Source organism: Phallusia mammillata, chromosome 1 (assembly GCF_965637545.1).
Source record: "Phallusia mammillata chromosome 1, kaPhaMamm4.hap1.1, whole genome shotgun sequence".
Classification (NCBI taxonomy): domain Eukaryota; kingdom Metazoa; phylum Chordata; class Ascidiacea; order Phlebobranchia; family Ascidiidae; genus Phallusia; species Phallusia mammillata.
The window spans coordinates 5,684,231-5,705,153 of NC_137252.1; the positions used below are offsets into that span (position 1 = coordinate 5,684,231).

At 37.7% G+C, this 20,923-nt stretch overlaps 1 pseudogene across 1 annotated transcript; it reads right to left on the reverse strand.

Moving 5' to 3' along the window:
• Window positions 1-2,990: 2,990 nt before the first annotated feature.
• Window positions 2,991-14,389, reverse strand: LOC145209186 (kelch-like protein 12; annotated as a pseudogene). Its single transcript, XR_013855022.1, has 15 exons — window positions 13,625-14,389; window positions 13,184-13,306; window positions 12,268-12,388; window positions 11,902-12,055; window positions 11,186-11,403; window positions 10,800-10,949; window positions 10,155-10,266; window positions 9,823-9,938; window positions 9,492-9,687; window positions 8,187-8,324; window positions 6,970-7,023; window positions 5,675-5,848; window positions 5,249-5,405; window positions 5,107-5,180; window positions 2,991-4,943 (listed from the first exon to the last, which is right to left on the reverse strand). The product of XR_013855022.1 is annotated as a kelch-like protein 12 (transcript).
• Window positions 14,390-20,923: the final 6,534 nt, after the last annotated feature.

The following is a 20,923-nucleotide window of genomic DNA, read 5'->3' on the forward strand; positions in this document are numbered from 1 at the left end:
AGAAATGCTACAACATGTCAGAGAGCAAGTAATTTGCTTTATTAGTGCAACCAGGATCATCTATTCTTATCATTGAAATTGTTTGCTTTTAGGAATGTGGTTTCTTGCCGAGGGAATTCGTCTTTTCATTGCAACATCGTTTCCAGCTGAGTTCCGAACTCAGAATTCGTCAAACCGTTTCAAAGTCTTCATGCTGATTGGTTGGATTATTCCCATTGTTATAGTGGGGATATCCATCGCCGTGGGGTTTTCCCTCAGTATATACATGAAGCCCCAACCGTTGTACGAGCAATGTAACCAATATATTCAGGTTCTCAAGTACGACAGATGCTGGTTTGCTGCCGGTACACCAGTCTTTTATGCAGCGGTCGTTGCTTTATTTCCATCAAGTGGTCAAAAATGAGCTTGTTTTTCAGAAGTTGGGAATGAGATTTCGAACGAGGTGTTCATGCACATCCACACCTTTGTGAATGGATCACAGGGAATCGTTGTCTTCCTGTTGTACTGCGTCATGAATGACGACATCAGGCAAGGAATGCTGACGTGTAAGTGTAACGCTGATGTCGGGTCTCAGCAGCATGCAAATGAGGAAAACGCCGCATGAGTTGCAAATTCTACACGAATTGAGGTGACGGTTTGAACAGTAGTTTACATATGTATATGAGTATGGAAACAACATTTCCGTGTCTTAGTTTCGGTCGAATGAAATAAATTTTCTATTAGATTGCATTTGGTGCATTGTAGAACGTTGTAAAGCAGTAAAGATGGCTTTTAATATTTGTTCTTCATATGTACTTTACTTTTACGCTGATTGATTTGAATCATGTTTGTTCGTGTATTTTCAACTGCTTGAGTTCAACTAAGTATATGTCGCTTTCTCCAAACAGCTTAGAAAGTTAGGTTGGATATACTATACCAGGGGTGCCCAACCCGTCGATCGCCATCGACGGGTCGTTCGTGGACTGATTTCAAGTCGATCGCGAGGGTTGCGATCGCGAGAAACTTATTTAAAATAGTTGCTTTGTAACGCGTTGCTGTACATAGATGACTTTATTGTGTGAATTAATCATAAGATATGTTAATAAGTTCAAAAGTAGGCGCTTTAAAAAAATTGTTATAATTATTTTTTAACCTTATGCTAATGTATCTGGCTTTGTAGATTTGGGGGCATTTAGTTGCAATGCTGTTGTGCAAAGTTTTTTCCCCGTGTTTTTCTTTGTTTTGGTTGTTTTTTTTTTTTTTGTATTATAAATAAAGAATATATTTTATAATGTATTAAACTAGTCTACTTTAATTGTTGTCAAGATAAGATTCGAAACAATTATTCTAGAACACCCAGCTATTCTACTTTAAACATCTCTACCAACACGTCATTTTTTACCAAAGTCTTGTAAGAAATTCTAACAAGATTTGGTTATAGGTTAACGCTGAAAAATGACTGAGTCAAAGGGTATGATTTTAATTGCTCTTCTAAATCTTGGAATAGGTACATACCTCCAATGACCACAATACATCCCTCAGACCTGTCGTTTTGTTGATCCTTTTGCACACCATGTTCCCAACAAGCATCAACATACCCTACTGTTTGATTTTCAAATCTTTGATTTGAGTAACCACCAAAAATGTAAACAGAACCTAAATGGACAAAGAATTCCAAAGACAAATTACTGTAGTTTAAAGATTAAAATCGGAAAACGATTCACATTATTTTTAACTTTCTAATATCAGGTCACAACACTGGTATCAAGACCTCCACAAAACATTACTATATTTTCATGCACAACAATTGCACTATGGTAACTCACACGGAAAGGTGGTGGTTGAACAATCTACCCAAACCCAAAAATAACAATAGCTAAATCTGTGTAATTGCATACAATCCATACATGTTAATTACATGTGTGGGTTTAACTATCATTTTTAATTCATTTGCACATGAACAATGATTTGACCGAGCAACTCATGCTATGGTCTATGAAAAAGAAAATTTCTGTTGCCAATGATGAGCATCACAGTAACGTGGGAAGGGGAGATATCCCTACTTTGATGATCACTACGTTAGACCACCAAGGTTTGGGTCCTGAGAAAGCCAATGAAGCCACACATTTAAAAGTCCATTTCTTAGAGAGCCACAAAATATTTTTTGCTTTCTTTCCAAATGAAGGAATGAAATACAAATATATTTTACTACATAGTGCATTGCATTTAACAAGATAAACGAAAAATTGGAAAAGTTTAAAATAAATAAGTAGCGCTGTTCGCAAATGCAAAGTGGAAAACATAATTGTTAAATTGGATGTGGCATAATAAATTACCTCTAACGGGTAAAAAAACTTATCTACTGTTGTCTTTCCAAGCGCTTAAACACGCAGAAGTTTTTTCTTTCTAAAGGATCGCAGCATATACAGCGATCGACGCACACAAAATACCTTGGAATTTATATCGACGATCAGTTAAATTGGGAAAACACATTGATCGTGTAGAACGAAAACTAGCGCAAGCCTCTGTATCATGCCAAAGCTGCGTGACTACTTTGGACAACAACCTTTCAGCATTTTTTACTAACACGCGTACCCCCTAGACGGGAACTTTCCGAAGAACCTCTCTGGTGTTTCCGTGTAGAGGGTTTTTGTTCGGCCATCAGAGCCCGCGGGTTCAAACACCGTCTAATGCAACCGTCCGTTCCCCGCCAGGTTTGTTCGTTCGGTTTCACAGATCAAGGAATTCAAGCACTTTGAAAAAAGAACACCTCGACTCGATAACATGGGTTTTACCGTGTCCTTGCTCGTTACGTGACCGTTCAACGAAGGGTATGTGATAATGAGGTAACTACGCAAATAAACCTGACTTTGCGGAGGTTCATGCGCGGTCTTTAAGTACTGGTAATGCTACTCTCACAAATTAACAACGCAATGTGTTTGCGCTATTAACCTCACTAAGTTTCAAACTGCTGCCTCAAAATTCCTTGGAGATAAACACCACTTCTATAATCCGTTGATTACATTGTTGGTTTATTTTGGTGATCAGCGACAGAAATGTTTCAAGAAATCTTATTCAAATAGAATGTAATTAAAGAGAAAGCAGTAATTGGCAATTAACACCAAAGTACAAAAGAATCCAAAACTTGATTTAAATATTTAATAGTACAGGTAATATTTCACAAACACGGTTAAGTATTAACTTGCAACTCTATGTCTCAGTTCTAATTAGTTAGACTTATATTTGCTGTTTTCCCAAAAAATGCGATTTATGTAGGCAGGAGTCAGGGGATTTCCCGAGCGCGCCATTTTAGAGCGCGATGTATTTTCTATGACGTACGGGAAGTTAATTTTCTAGCCTGCTGTATGCGGCTGTGCTTTTGTTGTGGAAAAAGCTATACAAAATGGCGGGTATTGGCATGTTGCCGCTACAACTTGACATCCAAACATAACTACAATTCAAAAACTTGTGTAATATAAGTACAGTTATAAACAAAGGTACCAAAAATCATTACAAAAAAAGAAAGAAACAGAAAATGTTCAGATCGTATTTTTCAAAATGTTGCTACTAGCCAACAAGACGTTAAACTCGTAATATATTTCGTGTAAGAATGCGTCTCTAATTAGGTTACCGTCATGAGGGTAATAAACACGAAATGTGCTTTGTCAACAAGGTTTCTAGTTACCCTGATCAAGGCAAAATGGTTAGGGGTGTGTCTAGCAAACAATATTAATAATCACCAAACTTGACTTATATTTGTTAGCACAATGCTACATTTCCAACTTTCTAAGAACAAGCACAATTTGAAAAATAGACTGGTGCATCTCAATCGGGAAAAATATATTTTAAGTCCAGTTTAATAATCATCATTTTTTTACCTTTACAGAGCCCCAATCATAACGCCTTGTTCTGGGTAAAAAAACCTTACAGCAAACGTCCTTTGTCACTCATAGAAACGTCCTGTTTTATGAAACATTTTCATAACTACTGGTTAAAACAGCACTACCGTAGGTAAATTATCTCATGTAACCTTTCAAAGAAATTAAGCAAATGCCATGACAGTTTAAAAAAAATTAAAACCACAAACAAAAAAGAATGCCCATGAAAATACAAAATAAACAAAAGTAAAAAAAAAATGAACAAAATAATGATGTATGAACAAAATATTTCGTCACATAATGGCACATGATTTCTCAGCCAAACGTTAAGTAAAAAAGATATTATCACCACTAGGGCCTTTTTGCCAAAAATTGAAGAAATACGGGTATAAGTTGAAACCTTTCGTTTGTGGTGCCCAGCAACGTAGGGAGTTAAACACATCAATCAACATCTATAAACGGCATACTCTACAAAATAGGTTGGCAACTTATTAAGTGGCCTGTGCAAATTTACTTGTCTTTTTCGTAAGATAATAACTTTGTGTGCTAACATTTAAAAAAATACTGGTGTTAGCCAGCTGATATCAATAATGACAAATATGCAGAGCCGTTTGTGCATGTAAGGCTGGTTTTTAAGACAATGGAATGACGAAAACCTGCAAACAAGCAGTGTAACACATTAAATTACTACTTCAATATAAACACGCTAATCGGTTGGCTTGAAAATCATCTATTTTAGGGGAAGGTAAACTCATAATTACGTGGTATAACATTGTGCATAATCAGTACTTAAAGCGTGTACATATATGTAAGTTTAATCTATAATTTTCTGTGAAATATATACATTTTATAAGCAGTTGCACACAACAATAGATTTCAACCATATCTGCACAGGTTATATCTATACTGTTACTGGATTTAAACCAAAAATCATCTTATTTGTGGTTAACAGACTAGTCCCAAGTAAGTACATTGCCTTCTTCATGTCTGGTCTGGTATATGACTTCCTTTAGTTTTGGTGAAACATTTACATTCCAAATCTGAACATTTTAGAACCCTTTACAGCCTGTCCAAGTTGTTCTTGTTCTGTGGAAAAAAAATATTTTTAAATTAATTTTTTGCACAAACATAAATTTATTGCAGAACACAAAAGATTGTTTTGCACAGTCCTGCTTACTTTGGTTCGACTAAAAGTTTTCCAAAAAACAATACAACAACAATTCAATTCAACAGTATTTGTAAATTGTACCTTGCTGAAAGTTGGTGAATGTGTCTTTCCATGTGTGTGTTCTTGTACTAAAGCAACATAGCTGGTTACTTCGGCTGTAAAACATGATTGACATTAGTAGGGTTCAGTAAATGTGGATTGTTTTCAAATCAGAATATCATACCCTCCAAGAACAATTATTTCTTCGTTTGAAAGCAAAAAGGATGTTGCGGTTCTTAATTCAACTGGTGCAGGAGGCAAGAGTGTCCATGTTGGGTTGTCAAAGCTCGTGTCAAGAAACTCACCAGTGTTGAAATGTTGCCTGTTGTTTTTACATCCACCTATTTGTACAACTTTTGTCAATGGTTTGGTTTTGGCTGTAGACTACAAAACATCAATAAAAATTTTTTATAACAGCAAAAGTGTAGATGCTTTGGACACCTGAAAAGGAATAATGTTTAAAAAGCTAAAATTTCCAATAAAGCATTTCCATCTACTTTCATTCATATCTGATTAACTTTTGTCACATTTGTTGCAATGTATTTGTGTAAGCAGGAAACGATTTAACTATGTCACTTTATGCTTTCAATTTATGGGTAGCACAAATTACCAAACACATATATCGTGTTGCCAACAGTAGCTGCAGTAAAACTTGTTCTTTGGAAATTTAGGGGTGCGACAATGGACCATTCATTTGTCTGTGTATTTATTGCATCCACTGAAGTTTGGTTTGTAGTTGCAATATTGAATTGGTTTCTAGGTGCAAACATGAATTGGTTTTCAACTGTAAAAAAAGCATAACAAAAGTTATAAAAACAAAAATACCTTTTAACACGTAAGCTCAAATTACTAGTTGTATTAATGACAATTACAGCTGTTTTCAGAGTTGTACCCATGCCAACTCACTTTAGCTATTCCTAACAATAAAGTATTTGTGACATAAATAGACTGCAGATCAGTCTTACCAAACATTTTCACCATAAAACATTATATGTTAATTTTTTCTATAGTTTTTCAACAAAAGGTCATTCCCTTGAGCTGACAAAAGTTATGTAACAGTAAAAACTGCTAAAAATAGTGGAAAATACATCAACAAAACTTGAAGGGGACCCATAATAGGTAACACTGTACCAACAACCATAAAAATTTCAGTAATTTAGGGTTGGTATTTTAGGCCTGGGGACAAGTAAAAATTTTATCAACTCGAAAGGTGGATGTATGGCATATACACCATATTTTAAACAGTGTATGTATTTAACTCTTTTATTCATTGGGTCCTGCATCGACCTACCCCTATACATGTAGAGTAGAAACAATACTACTTACAATAGAATAATCTGCAAATTTGATAATTATTGTTCAATTGTGGCATTACTTTTTAATTCAATTACAACTTAACAATGCCTGGTTTCAAGCTTCAATCATCCACCATTTTTAAATTGTTTTAAAGTTTAACCCATTTTAGGGGTGGTGCAACTCATGTTGCCATAGGGTGAAACACAAAAATCTACAAGGCCACTTTTTAACCAATTTAAACAGTGTTCAAAACTACCAATATGAGGAGGTTGATGTGAATTATATGAGCAGGTTGATAAGAATTTTCAACAAGTAAAGGTTTTTTTGTCATGACAATCTGTTTTAAACTTCTTAAAAAATTTGCAATGCAGCAACCGACTATGAAATTGGCGATGTAATTTATTAAGTACAAATTCATAGTATGCTGGTTAGGTATCATGCCTTTAATAGACTTAGCATGCTATGATTTTTAAAAAAATGTGCTGTGATCGCTGGTCTGTATGTAAGGAACAAACCCAGATTAGATATAAAACGAAAACAACAAAACAGGCAAAAAAATATGTTTGCCTTAAAGAGAAGGGGGCACAATAAGTATGCCCTTGTTCTTACCTTGCCATGGTTGATAAGATGTTGCTTCATTGTTTCCAAACAGATAAATAATTCCTGTAATGTACAACAAAACAAATTTACAACAGAACCTATCAATCTGTAACAACCTCATTGCTTGTTTCATATGCATACGCTAACCACACCTTAGCACAGTGGTTCTTAACCTTTTTATAATGGCCCAACCCATATTATATTCTTCAGCCTTTGGTTGACCCCCAAAGTTACATCCTAGGTTTTAACCTGTTTTGTTTGGTGGGTTATAATTAGTTTTTGTTCAAACGTAGTGGCAACAGTTACTGTTTGTCATTTTGTTAAATTCTGACAATAGTACAAGAAACTTGTTTCATGATTGCTTTAATTCCGGCAATTTTTAGTTTTTACCAAAATGAAGCATTGTATTTTTGGCATCTGTACACAAACATGAAAAAGATGAAGTAATAAGTTTTTGCCGCCAACAAAATTTTGTTGTGTTTATGCTTGCAAACAATGCGAACAATGCTCTTTGTTACATTAAAAAATAAAACCTTAGTACAGGGGTACACAACCATTTTACTAGGATGGCTGCATCACAGATTCTTATTTCACCAACAGCGAGGAGATCAGCCTTAAGTGTTTATGATATCATAATCTATATTGTGATGCTTGTGGTACCTGTTTTTTTGCATTGTTGGCACCCAATAGGCGTACAAAAAGTTTGACACAGGGTTATTAGGCTAGTAACACTCTTTTTAGTACCACAAAAACTGTTTAGAGAAGTTTAAAACACGCCAGCCTAAGTTCAACCTTCCAGTGTTTTGATATTTGGCAAATACAAATTGCCGTTTTTAGCGACTGTAGACCCTTAAGTTTGACAAAAATGAGCATTTGTATTGCACTTCAAAAAGACCTTCATCAAACCCCTGATTCGGTGTTGCCGAACCCCTGGGGTTCGATCGAACCCCGGTTAAGAACCACTGCCTTAGCAACAAGCCACTTAAACGTTAGCAACAAGCCACTTTTAATAATGTCGAAACAATTTTAAAAGGTAAAATATTTTACAATTTTGACTAAATTCAATAAATAAGTAATTTACTGCATTAAATTACCAGCAGAGCAGATGTTTATTAAAAACATCATAAGCAGGCAAATCTAGACAATTGCATTAAAGTTTTAACATAATCAAACTATGATGATGAAATCCATGCCATTATTTGGTAACTTGACAAAAATATCTGTACCTCCTATTACAACAGCACATGATAATAATCTGTTGTTTTTTAGATCCTTTGGCATATCATGTAGGCAATGGCCATCAACATACATTTCAGTCCGATTTTCAACTTTTGAGCTTGTACCACCAAAAATATAAACAGCACCTAAATTATTAAAACAAAAATAAATTCCAAAAAAGTTACATAAACCTGAGGTAAATAAATCTTTAAACACTTTTCAGCTGCATCATGTACAGGTTTAGGTAAAACTGCCAGTTTCTTATTACCACACAGAATCTAATCTGAATATATTTCATTCATGTTTACAGTAAAGTATCACTTATATTGGTAATTTTTAACCAGTGATCCACAAGGTAGCAATTATTCAGGTTACAGCCAAGAAGCATCATATTGAAACAAACCACCCAACATTTGAAACCAAGAAAATAGATTATTCGTTTGCCTTCATCAAAATAGTGAAAAGCAAGCAACTTTTATGAAACGAGTAGCTAGAACAATCTAGCCTGCGGTGAGATTTGAATCCAAGACAGGAGTCTTTTCAGGAATTGCGCTCTACCAATTGAGCTACACAGGCTTAGTGTAGAAACCACCAAAAGTTGAATCACAAGCACAATTGCCTGCCTTGTATGCTGCACATGTCAGCTTCAGAGTGGGGGATCACCAGTTCGACCGTATCAGCTAAGATAAACATATTCGTACTGGGATCAGCCCTGAAGCGTCAATGCAGTCCAGCGATCATGGCATACATGTCGATAAATTATAGTTTTGGAAAATGCTTGGGAGACCAGCTGATTCAGTACACACCTTTAACAGGATTCAGTACACACCTTTAACAGGATTCAGTACACACCTTGACGCTTCAGGGCTGATCCCAGTATGAATATGTTTATCTTAGAGGTTAGTATTAAAATATTATAATCTACCTTTGAAACATTTTTGGTTGATGACTGTTAAGGAGTTTCCTGTTGTGACAAATATTAATATTTTGATTTGGTTCTTTTTTCAACAACTTATATTTGTAAGATGAGTTTAGCAAGCATGACTACTAAAACATTTGAAACATGACAATGATTAAAAACTGTTAAGGAAGAGGTTCACATTTATTTTTTCTGTGATTCCAGCCTGAATATCAACTTTGTGTTCAGCCTATATTTCTCACTAAGAAAACTAGAAATGAAAAAAATGTTGTTGAGTTGTTTGCTTTGTTTTACCATTATAAAATTTCGTTTGGTGTTCTGTGGGATTATTTTAATAAATGTTCTGTGGTTTTAAAAAGGTAAAAAACATTGACTTATATACACTAGTTCATACCTTTAACTGATACCGCAGATGCTTTAGCTCTAGGAAAATTCAAGTTTCCTTCTAATTTCCAAACCTGTTCATCAAAAGATATTATTGATGTTGTTCCTAGTTTATTATTTGGATGAGCACCTCCGAAAAACATCACTTTGTTTTCATGCAGCACAATTGCACTTAGGTGACTTATATGGAAAGGTGGTTGAACAATCTGCAACAGTCAAAAAGCAAATTGTGATAGTAATTGTCTTTTAAGTAAATAGCTGTTGGTCCACAGTAAATTGAAACATCAACAACTTTAACAAAATAACTGGCAACGATCAAACCCTAAAAAATGTATACACACCATGTGTTGAGGGTTTGCAAACAAACCCTTCATTTCCTCACTGTTAGGCACAGAAGTTTTAAGTTGAAGTGATTGAACAACATTCTTTGGTGTCAAAAGGTAGCATCTCTTGTTGACTAGAAAAAACAGTAAGAGTCAATTTACTAAGCCAAATAAAATATCTGAAATTCGCATATTGCAGTAGTGCAAGGTTTGTATTTACATCACAATGCGATATTAAGTTCATACCTGTACAATAATAAATACAAAAAAATGATAACATATCAGACCAGAAATCTCTCTTAAAGTTGCATTATTACCAGGTATTTTCATTGAGCTTCGGAAGGTTATACCTTTTCGTTGGGCAATTCTTGGTTGCTGCTTTTCAAAACGTTCAGGTTCAATGTGAAAGTGCATGGCATCTTCCACTAAGTCTCTGCATGTTGTACTGTCTCTCACAAGTTTCTTATTACACAACCAAAATTAATAGAGATTAAAGTCCCACTTATACTTATTTTCACATGCATGGAAATAAGCAATAAACAACAATTAGATAAATTCTATCACTAGCAACTACATTTAGACATAACTTAATCTTAAGTTATCAAACCAGATGTGGCCAAACTGCCAGTCATTAGGATCAAAAAATGTTCTTAATTGTACACCATCAACTTATACAACTACAAATTTCTCTAAATTGGTTTATATTCACCATAATTTCAACTGTTTAATTTATACAAACACTCAAATTGAAGCCATTATGACATATTGTAATGCTAAACTTGTAATAAAGTATTGTGCCATAGTGTACTTCAGCCTTGATTAAAATTGTGGTTGTACTGTTTGATATTACTTATTTGTGTTTGTAAAGCTGTTGATTCGTTAATGAAGAATTTGATGGTGATTGGCCAGTCAAAATCAAACAATCATGAAGTTTCTCACAATCAATGTATTGGTCGCACTGACATGTAACAAGCAAGCCATCATTTTTAACATACCTCTTTTCTCACAGTGTTTGAAAGAAATTTCTTTGTTACAAACTGAAGTCTAAGCAAACCAAATAGTTTTGGGAAAGAGTTTTGTCTTTTTGGTAAATTGTGATTTGTCCAATTTACCAGTGCAGTATAGAGCACATCTTCTACTTCTACCTGACATTCAAATGGCGTTGCAAATCAGTTCTGACAAGTTTTCATTTAAATATTTAACACATATAAATCAGGCGACAAAATATCTAACATACAATTTGTAACTGGAAATAAACTATGTCAAAACAATATGGGAAGCAAATAAAACATTGTTTACCAACCAATAATGAAATTTCCCAAAAGATTACTTGTTTAGAAACATCACAAACATCAATTATATTCTTGTTATTCATACTTACTTTTATTTTATCTCATTGAAGAAAAACACTAATCTCTTTCTCAACAAGATGCAGAAATTTTGTTGATTGACAAACTGCACCGAAGTTGTTGTAAATACATTCCTCAGTTTTTTGTTCAAGAGAAACCAATAAAAAAAGTTTACTTATGTCCTTAAGGTTTAATGCATTCGAAGGTTCGACACTATCCAGCAAATATTCATCAATCAATCTTATCAAACCTGAAAGTTAACTTTTGATTAGAAAATTACACTTTCTTATTTGTTTATAAACTGTCTGAGAGCTTGTGTATCCTTGATATGCTGGCACTAATGTCTTTTACATATGCAAGCTCGATGGCAGTTATGTTTTCATTAAAATTCTTTTTTAATCATGTTTAGTTTTCCTAGATACACTTTTCAACACATGAGGTGGTAAAACAATCCAGCATTAGTTTTTCAACTCACATAAATGTTATGCTTGGTGATCGGCTGATTTGGTTTTAGGCATTCAATGGGACTCACATACTGTGATTAATATATGAGTGTGCCAAGATCGCTGATCTGCATAGATGCTCAAGGCCCGATACAAGTTATAAACTTATGCTCATTTAAATCAATTTTCAGTTTACAAAATAACACTATTTAATCTAAGTTAAATCATAAAATACTGATTTTTAAAGAAAGATAAAACAATGTATAAAAAAATTAAAACAATGTAATAACTAAAACAACATTTACTTTTCATTTGAAACATGGAAGCAGCTTGTAGAATGCCAAATACATCATCATCACAAAGAAAGATTTTTCCAGAGTAAATAAAATCCAATATTTGTTCAATAGCTTGCCAAGGCAGCTCCTTGAGCTCAACAGTGTTGGAGTATTTTTCCATCATCTGCACAAACAAAGTCAATGTATTGGTTTTCAAAATGTATTCTCAAAATGCATTGATTCGTTGTTGCATTCTGCACAGTGTTTTAATAAATAAAACGTGCTGTTTGCCATATTATTTAAAACTCCAAGAATGGTCCAGACATTAAAACAAAGCATATATGAATTAAAAGAATACAGTTTAAACTTTCAAATTAAAATTAGAGTATAACTCACATCTGTCTTGAACATTGTTGCAAAATAATCACAACTTGTTGCCAACACATTTTTATGAGCTGAAAATCTTTTTCCATTCACAACAAGTTCGACATCACAAAGAAATCCTTCTTTTCTTTGCCTAATAATAAAAGCTTGATTAACTAAAAAGTGATTGCTTTAGCAAGCACATGATTGCTTTAGCAAGCACATGATTGCTTTAGCAAGCACATGATTGCTTTAGCAAGCACACATGATTGCTTTAGCAAGCAAAAACGAATGGGTCCCCATACACATGTTTACGTAAATTAGTCATGGCAAAAAGGTTTTTGAATTCTTTATTTTTATATTTTTTTAGACAGACAAATTTGTAGAATGCATCAACTCAAAATTCAAAAGATTTTGTCCATATCATGTAATATCCTATCCATATCCTATAGCTGTGCAGGGCCAGTTTTGAAACAGATAAAACTTTCTTTACAAAACCTGGACATTATTACAGATATGGACAAATTAGGAAGATATTTTGCAGGAAAGGTATAGAGAGCAAATTGTTCTTTGGTAGTCTATCGCCATGTAGCAACTGAATTACTGTTCTATGATCTTTTAAAACATTTGTTCATGCATCATTCAGCAAACAGTGAATTACTCCCTTGGGCTTTCCAGTTTACACTTATTATGGGCTGTAAAAATAACCATTTGGCCAATTGGGCAAAAATGTTAAATACTAAACGACTGACCAACTACAAACAATTGTTTAAAATTTTAGCACATTAGGTCTTCTTCTGACCTAAAGGACTGGAAAAGTGGGGTTAAAGATGTTAAATCAAATTAAAAGTCATAAACTATTTTAAAATACTATACACTGTACAACCAACAAAGAATGAAACTTCTTAATTATGTGTTTTAGTCAGCACAGTCATTTATTTCAATTTACGTTTTGGGGGACTCTTGGTGAACCCCTGGGTCATTGGAGGTCAAAAAAGAACAAAAACAATATATGTCCACTTCAGAAAAGGGGAACCATAACAACTAGAAGGGTGTCACTCAGCAGCTTTTTCTGTTTATTGCAATGTGACATGTTTCAAAATACATTTGAATCATGTAAAAAGTAAAAGTTTCTTATTCACATGATTGTAAAGTACGCACAGATTGATTTTGTAGGCCACTTAAAAGAATCAGGTCAAACTGTTTAGATGCATGCCAGAAAACTTAGTCGAAGGCATAATTATTGGATTAGGGCTAAAAGTGCTGTAGTTACACCATCATTACACAGCATTCTGGAGCTAGGGCTCACAAGGAAATGGGGGGCATTGTGTGTAAACCTGACTGGAGTTAAACATCAGTGGGATCAGTTAAGAGCCTAAAAACTAACCACCTGTATCAGGAAAGAGGTAAGGTTCAACAAGAACAAGCCTGCCAGATAGTTTTAGGCACAGGAAGGAAAAGAACATCTACCTTTTTACGTTGATGACATCAGTACACTTTATGCTAAAATAATGTTATGAAGGTGTTGGCGAGACCAGTTGGGTCCCCAGAAGCTAACAACCTGTGTTAGGAAAGAGGGTCGGGCTTGACAGGAAAAGAAACCGCCGAAAAGAAACCTGCTGGTCAGTCTGCAGAACATGGCAGTTCCCGACGAGATCTCGCGCGTGCAGGACCGACATGTCCCGCACATATGCGTGTACGACCCGTAAGTTCGCGTGCAAGGCCAAGTTCAACAGGCGCAAAGCAAGTAAAAGAGGTCAAAACAGTACAATTAAATGCCTTTTGCGCGAAAATTCCGCATGCAACCCCCAAAAATTGGCGTGCAATTTTTTTTTTCAAATAATCGAACGTGCTGCTGCCACACTCTGCAGACTGGCCTGCTGGATAGTTTTAAGTGCCGGAAGGAAGAACACACACACACATGAACTGTACAGTAATAGTAGACTTCAAACTAACCTACAGTTTATTTACTTTACCAAAGTTTTAGTGGTGATTTAATCATTTAGTAAATAAGTATGAAAAAAATTACTTATTTACTGAAATAAAAACACTTGAAATGGTAATAAAAGCAGCATTTATGATAACATGGTAAGAACAAATAGGAACTAAAAACAGACAAACCAAAAAACAAAATTTTTTAAAAAAAACTACAAATAATTACACTTAGATAATTTGGGTCTGGTGTACTTTCTTGACCAAACGCAATAACTTCCGAACCCTATGACGCAACCTTACGATATTGATATATAATGAACTACGTCATAACCCGGATACGTCACACACATAATGACGTCACTATGACGTCATCATAAAATTTTACAGGACTTCTAAAAAACACCGTTTTGTGAAATACTCATCGTAGCGAGCCCAAACTTTATACATGACGTCATCACACCTTCTGATGACGTCATGCAAAAAATGACGTCAATCGCTCATCATTAACACAACTTTTTTACACCTTAAACTAAGTTAACCCTGTGACGCGACCAGCGCAAGCACAACAGTCGCGTCTCTGCCGTAAAATAGGAGTAAGGTACCATTCAACACAAATTTTACGACAAAACAGCCTCCTTTTGCCCAAAAGCGTCACAACAAAAGCAGGTTTCTCGCCTTTTCTTCTTCTTCTGACATTGACAAATATTATTAATACAAAATAAATCATCAAAAACGCTTCATTTTGTAATTAGGTATATGATTTCCATGAATCCGCGAATTATGACGATATTGGGTTCCTTTTATCTCTTATATCCCATACGAGCAAAGTACGAAAGAGGTATACACTGAATCCAACACCGCAGTATATGAGCCTACTGGGCAAAAGGTAGAGCGCGCAGAGCGACAATCCGGGTACCGTTGGAAAGGTCTATCCCTCCTCTCGACCTTGCACCCCCTCACTTTGCCCTCCCAAGGACGTGCGCCACCCAGCGATTGTTTAAACAAAGGTGATTTTCGTCGCATTGTGACGTCACAACGGATTATGGTAAAATTATGGGACCGCGCTCGATGGAAAGAGTAATACTTCTTGATAGTTCGTACAAAATTTCGAATTGATACCTCAAAAGGTGTGTCGTTAAGAGCTGCCCCAAGGGGGGCATCTCGAAGTGACGCAATCGCGGACTTCAACAACGTAAAAGGCCTATGCTTGCACCAAGTGTACTTTCTTGACCAGAATTCGCGAGCCCACTACGCAAAAAGTAGAACGCGCAGAGCGACAATCCGGGTACCGTTGGAAAGGTCTATCCCTCCTCTCGACCTTGCACCCCCTCACTTTGCCCTCCCAAGGACGTGCGCCACCCAGCGATTGTTTAAACAAAGGTGATTTTCGTCGCATTGTGACGTCACAACGGATTATGGTAAAATTATGGGACCGCGCTCGATGGAAAGAGTAATACTTCTTGATAGTTCGTACAAAATTTCGAATTGATACCTCAAAAGGTGTGTCGTTAAGAGCTGCCCCAAGGGGGGCATCTCGAAGTGACGCAATCGCGGACTTCAACAACGTAAAAGGCCTATGCTTGCACCAAGTGTACTTTCTTGACCAGAATTCGCGAGCCCACTACGCAAAAAGTAGAACGCGCAGAGCGACAATCCGGGTACCGTTGGAAAGGTCTATCCCTCCTCTCGACCTTGCACCCCCTCACTTTGCCCTCCCAAGGACGTGCGCCACCCAGCGATTGTTTAAACAAAGGTGATTTTCGTCGCATTGTGACGTCACAACGGATTATGGTAAAATTATGGGACCGCGCTCGATGGAAAGAGTAATACTTCTTGATAGTTCGTACAAAATTTCGAATTGATACCTCAAAAGGTGTGTCGTTAAGAGCTGCCCCAAGGGGGGCATCTCGAAGTGACGCAATCGCGGACTTCAACAACGTAAAAGGCCTATGCTTGCACCAAGTGTACTTTCTTGACCAGAATTCGCGAGCCCACTACGCAAAAAGTAGAACGCGCAGAGCGACAATCCGGGTACCGTTGGAAAGGTCTATCCCTCCTCTCGACCTTGCACCCCCTCACTTTGCCCTCCCAAGGACGTGCGCCACCCAGCGATTGTTTAAACAAAGGTGATTTTCGTCGCATTGTGACGTCACAACGGATTATGGTAAAATTATGGGACCGCGCTCGATGGAAAGAGTAATACTTCTTGATAGTTCGTACAAAATTTCGAATTGATACCTCAAAAGGTGTGTCGTTAAGAGCTGCCCCAAGGGGGGCATCTCGAAGTGACGCAATCGCGGACTTCAACAACGTAAAAGGCCTATGCTTGCACCAAGTGTACTTTCTTGACCAGAATTCGCGAGCCCACTACGCAAAAAGTAGAACGCGCAGAGCGACAATCCGGGTACCGTTGGAAAGGTCTATCCCTCCTCTCGACCTTGCACCCCCTCACTTTGCCCTCCCAAGGACGTGCGCCACCCAGCGATTGTTTAAACAAAGGTGATTTTCGTCGCATTGTGACGTCACAACGGATTATGGTAAAATTATGGGACCGCGCTCGATGGAAAGAGTAATACTTCTTGATAGTTCGTACAAAATTTCGAATTGATACCTCAAAAGGTGTGTCGTTAAGAGCTGCCCCAAGGGGGGCATCTCGAAGTGACGCAATCGCGGACTTCAACAACGTAAAAGGCCTATGCTTGCACCAAGTGTACTTTCTTGACCAGAATTCGCGAGCCCACTACGCAAAAAGTAGAACGCGCAGAGCGACAATCCGGGTACCGTTGGAAAGGTCTATCCCTCCTCTCGACCTTGCACCCCCTCACTTTGCCCTCCCAAGGACGTGCGCCACCCAGCGATTGTTTAAACAAAGGTGATTTTCGTCGCATTGTGACGTCACAACGGATTATGGTAAAATTATGGGACCGCGCTCGATGGAAAGAGTAATACTTCTTGATAGTTCGTACAAAATTTCGAATTGATACCTCAAAAGGTGTGTCGTTAAGAGCTGCCCCAAGGGGGGCATCTCGAAGTGACGCAATCGCGGACTTCAACAACGTAAAAGGCCTATGCTTGCACCAAGTGTACTTTCTTGACCAGAATTCGCGAGCCCACTACGCAAAAAGTAGAACGCGCAGAGCGACAATCCGGGTACCGTTGGAAAGGTCTATCCCTCCTCTCGACCTTGCACCCCCTCACTTTGCCCTCCCAAGGACGTGCGCCACCCAGCGATTGTTTAAACAAAGGTGATTTTCGTCGCATTGTGACGTCACAACGGATTATGGTAAAATTATGGGACCGCGCTCGATGGAAAGAGTAATACTTCTTGATAGTTCGTACAAAATTTCGAATTGATACCTCAAAAGGTGTGTCGTTAAGAGCTGCCCCAAGGGGGGCATCTCGAAGTGACGCAATCGCGGACTTCAACAACGTAAAAGGCCTATGCTTGCACCAAGTGTACTTTCTTGACCAGAATTCGCGAGCCCACTACGCAAAAAGTAGAACGCGCAGAGCGACAATCCGGGTACCGTTGGAAAGGTCTATCCCTCCTCTCGACCTTGCACCCCCTCACTTTGCCCTCCCAAGGACGTGCGCCACCCAGCGATTGTTTAAACAAAGGTGATTTTCGTCGCATTGTGACGTCACAACGGATTATGGTAAAATTATGGGACCGCGCTCGATGGAAAGAGTAATACTTCTTGATAGTTCGTACAAAATTTCGAATTGATACCTCAAAAGGTGTGTCGTTAAGAGCTGCCCCAAGGGGGGCATCTCGAAGTGACGCAATCGCGGACTTCAACAACGTAAAAGGCCTATGCTTGCACCAAGTGTACTTTCTTGACCAGAATTCGCGAGCCCACTACGCAAAAAGTAGAACGCGCAGAGCGACAATCCGGGTACCGTTGGAAAGGTCTATCCCTCCTCTCGACCTTGCACCCCCTCACTTTGCCCTCCCAAGGACGTGCGCCACCCAGCGATTGTTTAAACAAAGGTGATTTTCGTCGCATTGTGACGTCACAACGGATTATGGTAAAATTATGGGACCGCGCTCGATGGAAAGAGTAATACTTCTTGATAGTTCGTACAAAATTTCGAATTGATACCTCAAAAGGTGTGTCGTTAAGAGCTGCCCCAAGGGGGGCATCTCGAAGTGACGCAATCGCGGACTTCAACAACGTAAAAGGCCTATGCTTGCACCAAGTGTACTTTCTTGACCAGAATTCGCGAGCCCACTACGCAAAAAGTAGAACGCGCAGAGCGACAATCCGGGTACCGTTGGAAAGGTCTATCCCTCCTCTCGACCTTGCACCCCCTCACTTTGCCCTCCCAAGGACGTGCGCCACCCAGCGATTGTTTAAACAAAGGTGATTTTCGTCGCATTGTGACGTCACAACGGATTATGGTAAAATTATGGGACCGCGCTCGATGGAAAGAGTAATACTTCTTGATAGTTCGTACAAAATTTCGAATTGATACCTCAAAAGGTGTGTCGTTAAGAGCTGCCCCAAGGGGGGCATCTCGAAGTGACGCAATCGCGGACTTCAACAACGTAAAAGGCCTATGCTTGCACCAAGTGTACTTTCTTGACCAGAATTCGCGAGCCCACTACGCAAAAAGTAGAACGCGCAGAGCGACAATCCGGGTACCGTTGGAAAGGTCTATCCCTCCTCTCGACCTTGCACCCCCTCACTTTGCCCTCCCAAGGACGTGCGCCACCCAGCGATTGTTTAAACAAAGGTGATTTTCGTCGCATTGTGACGTCACAACGGATTATGGTAAAATTATGGGACCGCGCTCGATGGAAAGAGTAATACTTCTTGATAGTTCGTACAAAATTTCGAATTGATACCTCAAAAGGTGTGTCGTTAAGAGCTGCCCCAAGGGGGGCATCTCGAAGTGACGCAATCGCGGACTTCAACAACGTAAAAGGCCTATGCTTGCACCAAGTGTACTTTCTTGACCAGAATTCGCGAGCCCACTACGCAAAAAGTAGAACGCGCAGAGCGACAATCCGGGTACCGTTGGAAAGGTCTATCCCTCCTCTCGACCTTGCACCCCCTCACTTTGCCCTCCCAAGGACGTGCGCCACCCAGCGATTGTTTAAACAAAGGTGATTTTCGTCGCATTGTGACGTCACAACGGATTATGGTAAAATTATGGGACCGCGCTCGATGGAAAGAGTAATACTTCTTGATAGTTCGTACAAAATCTTCTTTCAAAAAATAGATTTTGTTTTTTGTGTTTTCATTCTTTTTCTTTTAAATTTATTGACTTATACGCAGGGTTGCCATCGACTTGAAACCAAAAATAAGGACAACCGCAAAAATCAAATTTTCATACGAAACAAAGCAAGCGTTTGTGAACAAATCTTTGCATTTATACGAGCCATGACATATCATATGCAATATTTTGGCCAGAAACAATCTGTTCCAGCAACCCCTTGTTCGTAGAAAATGTTTCGTGCATTTCACAACAGCTCAGGTCTAGGTTTACTTTTACTTGTAGCAGGGATTTGACTCATAATTGTTGAAAATAAGACAAAAGAAGGACTACAGTCAAAAATAAGGACATTTCTTAGAAATAAGGACAATACATTTTTCTGAGACATTGCCCTTAAAAATAAGGACAAATCTTAGAAATAAGGACGGTATGGCAACCCTGCTTATACGCAAGGTTCCAATCGACATGGACCCCAGAATAAATTATAACCGCAATATGGCTTAAAAAGTAACAAAACACACTATGGCTTTTTTGGCGAAACGAAATATAGGTTTTTAAACAAATCTTTGCATTTATACGAGCCATGATATACTACACGGCATATTTTTGTCATAACAATCTTGGTTTACTTTTACTTGTAGGAGGGTTTTGACATTATCCACAAATTGTCAAAACAAGACAAAATAGGGTCACAAGGTCTTACAAGTAAGGACAAAATTTTTTTTTTCCAAGACATTACCCTTCGAAATAAGGCCAAATCTGCGAAATGAGGACAGTATGGTAACCCTGCTTACACGTGATACTCTGTAGCAAACAGTATTTGTTTCCGCTTGTCTGTTTCAGCATTTTTTGTGTTATTTTGGCAACAATCAAGATCTTTTGATTAATTTTTTTACAGCCCGTCTGCTTCTTCCAGTTAAAATTAGTAATGTGCGTTCTGCATTTATACAAATAAGATGCTTCCTTGTTTTTTTGAGCGACAAAACCTACATTGACTGCGTTTTCATGTCCTATCAGACGTTACTTATTTGCACCAACAGCCAAAAAACTCAGTTAAAGCTGCAAACACTACCAAACAAGGCAGATCCTCAATTTGCTGAGAGGGATATACTTGGGAAATAGTTTTTTTTTTTTAAATGACTAAGCTTTGAACCAAGTTTTGTAGCAGTTTCAATGAATTTACCTTTCCCACTTCCCCATAAGCTCTACGCGCCAACATTTTTACAGATAGACTATATCGATCGTTTTAAATAGGTCTCAGTAGTTGTTGCCGGAATCTGTTTTCAGCTGATGTTTAAAGAACGTCATTATTTTACTTTGTAAAAGATGTAGCTTTTTAGGGAATTTCGGAACCATTTTTCTACCTGCGAATACAACAACAAACTAACGACATAAGCTTACTTTGGTCCGATGATTTTGTTATCCGAAACTGTTTCTTAAATCGACAGTACGCCCACAGGCCTAACGTTAACGACCGACTCGCGTTTGCTACAAGCTTCAAAACAAATTGATAATTGACTAATTTAGATTTCCC